At 39.5% G+C, this 7598-nt stretch overlaps 1 non-coding gene across 1 annotated transcript; it reads left to right on the forward strand.

The window, feature by feature from the left end:
- The first annotated feature begins 2994 nt into the window (after positions 1–2994).
- On the forward strand, positions 2995–3101 carry LOC112849015 (U6 spliceosomal RNA). The gene has a single exon (XR_003222466.1). It is a non-coding gene; the product is annotated as a U6 spliceosomal RNA (small nuclear RNA).
- Positions 3102–7598: the final 4497 nt, after the last annotated feature.

Below are 7598 nucleotides of genomic sequence, written 5' to 3' on the forward strand. Positions count from 1 at the left end.
TCTCTCTCTGCCCCTCCCCCACTCATGCTGTCTCTCAAAAATAAATAAACATTAAAAAAAATTTAAAAAATATTTTTGAGATGTGAAGTTAACTTATTTGAACTATGTTTTAGGAAGATAACTCTAGCAGCTGTGTGATATGAAAAATAATGACTGGGAGACAAGAAGCAGAGACCCACAAGAGAAGTCTTAGAACTGTAATATGACATTGGCAGCAAGATGGGATGAAGGAAAGAAAAAATATTTCTACAGGCCTTGTATTGGATTTAGGGTGAGAAGAAAGAGGAAGTTCAATCCTTCAATCTGATGCCTTGGTTTCTTATCTTGGTGACAAAGGAGAAATGTTATGGGGCGGTGCCTGGGTAGCTTAGTCGGTTAAGCAGCTGACCATGATTCATGAGTTCGAGCCCCTTGTCAGGCTCTGTGCTGAGAGCTCAGAGCCTGGAGCCTGCCTCAGATTCTGTGTCTCCCTCTCTCTCTGCCCCTCCCCCACTCATCCTTGTTCTCTCTCTCTCTCTCTCTCTCTCTCAGAAATAAATACAACATTAAAAAAATTTTCAAGGGGCGCCTGGGTGGCGCAGTCGGTTAAGCATCCGACTTCAGCCAGGTCACGATCTCGCGGTCCGTGAGTTCGAGCCCCGCGTCGGGCTCTGGGCTGATGGCTTGGAGCCTGGAGCCTGTTTCCGATTCTGTGCCTCCCTCTCTCTCTGCCCCTCGCCCGTTCATGCTCTGTCTCTCTCTGTCCCAAAAATAAATAAACGTTGAAAAAAAAATTTTTTTTTAAATAAAAAATAAAAAAATTTTCAAAGGAGTAATGTCATTTACCTGTGACATAGGAGATACTAGAGGAGAAGCAGATTTGAGGTTAAAAATAATAACAAACAAGGGCGCCTGGATGGCTCAGGCCATTGAGCACCCAACTTTAGCTCAGGTAGTGAGTGATCTTGCAGTTTGTGAGTTTGAGCCCCAAATCGGGCACCCTGCTGTCTGCTGTCAGCCTGGGACTGTCAGCGCAGAGCCCTCTTCAGATCCTTTGTCCTCCTCTCTCCCTCTGCCCCTCCCCTGCTTGTGCTCTCTCCTTCTCAAAAAGTAAATAAAACTTTAAAAAATAAAGACATTTATTGAGTATTGTTTTACAGACAAAATACCTGATGCCTAAAGAATTTAAGTAAATTGTCCAAAGTCACAGCTAAGAAGTGTTGGGCCAGGCAGCAGAACCATCATGTACAATATGCAAATGTGACATTTATATAGACTATAATGTAAATGGTGCCCCCTGGAGTTGTGCCTTACTGTGTGGTCTGGCCAGGCTTTGTGACTCTGGAGTCCACCCTATTACTATACTGACTCCTTTTTTTATTTTATTTTATTTTATTTTATTTTATTTTATTTTATTTTATTTTATTATTTTTTATTTAAATCCAAGTTAGTTAACATATTGTGTAATAACGTTTTCAGTAGAATTTAATGATTCATTGACTCCTTTCTTAATGGAGAAGGTAAGCAGTTTGGTTTGAGGTAAACGACACTAAGATGCTCTTCAGACATCCAAGTAGAGTTGTCCAGAGTTCACCACTGGAGATATAGATTTGAGAATTAGCAGCACAGAGGTTTCGTTATGTATTTATTATTCTTCTATTTACAGGAGGCCTATACTTTGCTAGACATGCAAAGATGAATAAGACACCATGTATTCAGGTGTTGAAAGATCACTAAAGAGTTAGTTAAGGAGGAAAAAAGTGAAGGACGAGTTCCAAGCAGAGAAAACAGTAAAAGAAGTGGGAAAAAATACAATGTGTATGGGGAAGTACAAAAAGTTCAATATTAGCAGAATGTAAATGCCGAAGACTAGAATGTAGAGACAAAAAACACAGAGATTGGTTATGATGTATCTCATAAGCCAGGATTCTAATTTTATGGGTAAAATTAAAGTGGAAGTATAGAAAGAAATTCAGAGTTTTAAATAAGAGAGTGACCACATTGGGTTGCATTATTGATCATTCTGGCAGCTGTAGAGAGAACAGATTTAGGGGACCAAGAAGATATGGGGTAGGGAGACAAATAAGGAAGCTATTGCCATGTCCAGGGAAAAGAGGTGGAGAGCCTGAATGAAGGCAGTAGTGCAGAACATGGAGAGATGGGATTCGAGGGCAGTAAGCAAATTCTGGGCATCAGATATGGGAACTGAAAGTGAGGAATCAAGGAGGAGTCTCAGGGGAATTAGGTGAAGTGTGGTGTGCCTCACAGACATGCAGTGAAACAGAGTTTGGAGGAGATGATAAAGACCTCACTTTGGGGTATGTTGAATTTAGCATTCCAAAGGGGAGATGACCAGTAGGAAGCTAGAAATGTGGAAACTTGTGCCTATCTTGTTCATCACATTATAACTCTAATACTTAGCAGCATGGTCCATAGCACACGATAGATATAATAGGTATTTTTAAAATACATTAATGAGGGGCGCCTGGGTGGCGCAGTCGGTTAAGCGTTCAACTTCAGCCAGGTCACGATCTCGCGGTCCGTGAGTTCGAGCCCCGCGTCAGGCTCTGGGCTGATGGCTCAGAGCCTGGAGCCTGTTTCCGATTCTGTGTCTTCCTCTCTCTCTGCCCCTCCCCTGTTCATGCTCTGTCTCTCTCTGTCCCAAAAATAAATAAACGTTGAAAAAAAAATTTTTTTTTAAATACATTAATGAATTATATGTGTTCACATCACTTACAATAACAAGGATACTTAAAACTGTGAGAGTAAATGAAAACCTGTAGAAGGAGGTAAGCCAAGACCAGGACTTCTGAGAATTTCTATGAGAATAGGAGGAAGGACAAAGTCATTAAGAGCAACTTAAAAAGAATAGCATTTTGTGGCTGAAGGGTCATTCATAAAGATGGGCTGTTTCTACCAATAATAATTTCCTTTGGTCCCCACCATCAGCACTGAAGTTTCCTACACCTGGGAAAGGGTAACAACAAAATGGAATGGTTTAAAAAGTCAAATAGTGTGCTCGCTTCGGCAGCACATATACTAAAATTGGAACGATACAGAGAAGATTAGCATGGCCCCTGCGCAAGGATGACACGCAAATTCGTGAAGCGTTCCATATTTAAAAAAAAAAAAATCAAATAGTATACAGACAAGCTGCCACCTGTGAAATTTACTAAGTTTTCTCCAAACTCTTTTAAATGAAAAAAAAAAATACATATATATCTCTTACTAAGTCGCTGGTTGCTGAAGGCATTAGATAGAACTTTGTTAGGAAGAATTGCTTGATGTCATGGCAGCAACTGAGAAAATGCTTGCATGAATCATATTTTGCTTCATTTCTTAGAAGTGAGGCCCTTAAATTTTTTCTCTGCCAATTCAAGTAACTATGGCTCTTTGCTGGGCGAAGCATTGGTTTCCAGTCCAGTTCTTCAGAAGATCTGGCTCCCTCGACCTAGTAGGTTAAAGTAGTTTTCTCAAATATTAGTAATATTAGTAATATGAAGTTCCTTGTGAAAGGAAAAATATTCTTGAGGAAGTCCAAAGTTGGCTTCATTTCTCAAATTTAATTATTTAACTTTTATTACTTTTATTTCATTTTTTTCAGACTATGTAGTATTTTACTTTTTAAAATATATTTTTTAAAACATTGTCTATTTACTTATTTATTTTAAAATGTTTTTAATGTTTTTATTTATTTTTGAGACAGAGAGAGACAGACCATGAGCAGGGGAGGGGCAGAGAGAGAGGGAGACACAGAATCTGAAGCAGGCTCCAGGCTCTGAGCGGTCATCACAGAGGCTGATGCGGGGCTCGAACCCAGAGACTGTGAGATCATGACCTGAGCTGAAGTCGGACGCTTAGCTGACTGAGCTACCCAGGTGCCCCATTTACTTATTTATTTTAGAGAAAGAGTGTGAGCGGGGAGAGGGGCAGCGGGAGAGGGAGAGAATCCTTTTTTTTTTTTTAATGTTTATTTATATTTGAGAGAGAGCGAGAGAGAGCAGGGGGAGGGGCAGAGAGAGACTGAGACAATCTGAAGCAGGGTCCAGGCTCTGAGCTGTCAGCACAGAGCCAGATGTGGGGCTGGAAATCACAAATGGTGAGGTCATGACCTGAGCTGAAATCAAGAGTCAGACACTTAACTGACTGAGCCACCCAGGCACCCCAGACTCTGTAATACTTTAATAAGTTGCTCCAGAATGCAATATTGAAAATTATTTGCTTACTAATTTAAAATACTGTTGGGGCGCCTGGGTGGCGCAGTCGGTTAAGCGTCCGACTTCAGCCAGGTCACGATCTCGCGGTCCGTGAGTTTGAGCCCTGCGTCGGGCTCTGGGCTGATGGCTCAGAGCCTGGAGCCTGTTTCCGATTCTGTGTCTCCCTCTCTCTCTGCCCCTCCCCCGTTCATGCTCTGTCTCTCTCTGTCCCAAAAACAAATAAACGTTGAAAAAAAAAATTAAAAAAAAAAATACTGTTGAATGAAAATGTTTTCCTTAATTACTACTATCTAGCTGCTAAGGAACTATTGCAAGTTAAAATATTCAAGATGAGACTCCTCAAGCAATACTCTCCACGAATATCATCCTAATGCTATAGTGCATCTCCTTCTGGGGTCTGCATACCTATACTGCCTACACCTTGCAATGGTGTCTCGATTCTCCCACCACCTTTCTCCCCTTAAGCTAGCATGAGACACTTGTTCATGAGGTGTTCTTTGACATCATCTGGCCATCACTTAACAAAGCATTAGTTACTGATTAATGAACAGCCTTTGCCCCTTCTTCATAGCTAACTAGATACATCAGGTAAGGCGATTCAGTAGGAGTATAAAGCAGATGCCCTGCAACAGTGATCATTTTAACATTAGGAGTTGCTAAACTAATAACAGCCTGCAATCAACTTATAAACCATTACAGTTAAACCTATAAACCATTAAAATTAAACCTATAAACATTAAAGCTAAATGCTTTCTTGTAATTGTAATAACCAATGAAATCATGGAAATCAAAATCATAGAGCAGCATTCAGTTATGATCACATCCAGATGATTCAGAACATGTTTATTTTTATTTTTTTAATTATCACTAAAAGAAAAACATTACATTTAACAGTTCTCAGAGAACACATGAATCCTTAAATGTATAAGAATTGAATTTATAAAATTATATTTAGGACACATAAAGACCTACAGATAACCCAGTTGAGAAAAACTATTATCAAGGATGTTTTTTAGAATTGAACACAGCTGTAAGTAACAGTTTAAACTCAAGTAACAAGCTTAACCAAATAGGGGATTAATTTTTCCCATTGAACAAGTAAGTAGTCCAAGGCTCTTAAAGTGATTCCATGCTGCTATGAGGGAACCAGACTTCTTTTAACTTTCTGTACCTAAATTCCTAGCATGTAACTTTTATTCTTACGATTACCTTATACTAACAAAATGTCTGCTCTACTTCCAACAATACACCTGTATTCCAAGGAGAAGGAAGAGGCAGCCAGAGAGGGGTGGGGACTATAATAAGGAAGCAAAGCACTCCCAGAATCTCTCAGTTGAAATATCTCCTAGAACTATGTCACATGGCTGCTCCTAGCTGTGAGGGAGGCTGGAAATGTGTCTACTAGTTAGGTATATTACCACTCCTAACAAAATTGAGATTCTGTTAGAAAGAAAGGAAGAGAGAAGGACATTGGATAAACTAGATTGACCTTGATGGACTTTGAAAGGAAAAACTTGGGATTCTGAATGTGACCATGCAAGCATGTTGAAATGCTAGAAAAAAAAAAGAGCTTCAGTTACTATTTTTATCTTCTACCATTGATAGAAATGGCAACTTGTTTTACTAAACTTGCCTTATATTTATACGGACCTCTGTGTCATAGAACTTTAGGGGGTGATATTCACTTTATGTGTTCCATGAATAGTGCCCCTGGAATTGGGTAACACAGCAACACTATTTGTAGTAATGCTTTTGGTATTGCAGACCTTTCATGAAGTGATATAAAACTCTTGGTTACATGCATGATTAAACATTTATTTATGCACAATTATGTCCTCAAAAAAATATAGAGCCCTAGACCCTCAAAGTTGGAAGGAACCACAGTTAAATAATTTAAAATGAATTTGCCACCATGTGCCATGTACTCTTCTATGCCCTGTCCTCTGTGCCCTATACTTACTAAACATGGAGCTTAACACACAACCTTCTATCCATTACCAGAATCCCTTCTTCAGTAGGCCTAACAGTCACTTGGTTTTGGCTTGCACACTTCCGTGATAACTGACTTGCAGGTGTTCCTGTTGGTGCTCTCTAGGTTATCTGTGACCCCTAGAAGGGGGCAACAATTCAGATGCATAAAACCACTATAGTATTACTCACGTAGAATACAGTGGAACTGTCTCCCTACCTTTGCTTACTCACCAAGTGTCGGGGTAGTTTGTTACACAAACATAGATAACTGAGATCTCATGTAACTCCCCTCAGCCTCAGTTTTCTTCTCATGAAAATGGTATGACAGCACTGTGGCACAGAGTAAGTGCTTAGTAATAATCATTCTTATGATCATCATCGTTATCATTATAATCTGTATCAAAATTTGTTGTCTTGCCTCCAATCCATCATTTGAATCCATCAAAATATTAATGAATTTAAAATTGTTGTCTTTTTTTTTTTTAAGACAGAGCATGAATGGGGGAGGGGCAGAGCGAGAGGGAGACGAGAATCTCAACCAGGCTCTGCATGGTCAGCGTGGAGCCTGAGGCAGGGCTCAAACCCACAAATCCATGAGATCATAACCTGAGCTGAAACCAATAGTCAGACATTCAACCGACTGAGCTACCCAGGCACTCCCCAAAATTAATGAATTTAAATAGCTCCTTACCTAATCTTCAGTTGAACTTGTTTCTGAGACTACATTGACTTCCACTCATTTCTGGTTTTTATTTCTACAAATCTGACATCCCAATTCATACATTTTCAATGACTCCAACTTTAAATTCAAGTATGATTTGGTATTTGGTATTTTTCTGTCATTGTCCTGTTTTATAATGAACTGCTATTTATATTTTAAAAAGGTACATATTTAAGATATTAAACTCAATTTTAGACTCCAGTTTTCACCCTCTCACACCTAACTAGAAAAATAAAGTGTTGATTTTTCTTCTCTTCCTCCATCTTCCTTCTCCCCAATTTTAGGAGAACTAGAATGAATGCACAGATACAGTTGAAAACAGAGCAGTAAAGGGGAAGTCCACCATGACATATCAATAAGCTAGACTAACAGCAAGCTTGCAGACTATGCTTATACAATTAAAGTGGGCTTTTACTTTTAGCCACTTGATACCTCAGGGACTACTGCTCAAATCCTTTTTTTACTGCCCCCCCCCCAACCAAATCCTTATACACATAAGCTTTTATCAGTTATTCCATCAGCATCAGTGCTATCAACATTGAGTCTGATGATTCTTTTTTTTTTAATTTTTTTTAACGTTTATTTATTTTTGAGACAGAGAGAGACAGAGCATGAACAGGGGAAGGTCAGAGAGAGAGGGAGACACAGAATCTGAAACAGTCTCCAGGCTCTGAGCTGTCAGCACAGAGCCCGACGTGGGGCTCAAACTC

This window comes from Puma concolor, chromosome C1 (assembly GCF_028749965.1).
Source record: "Puma concolor isolate L17-30 chromosome C1, mPumCon1.1.hap2, whole genome shotgun sequence".
Classification (NCBI taxonomy): domain Eukaryota; kingdom Metazoa; phylum Chordata; class Mammalia; order Carnivora; family Felidae; genus Puma; species Puma concolor.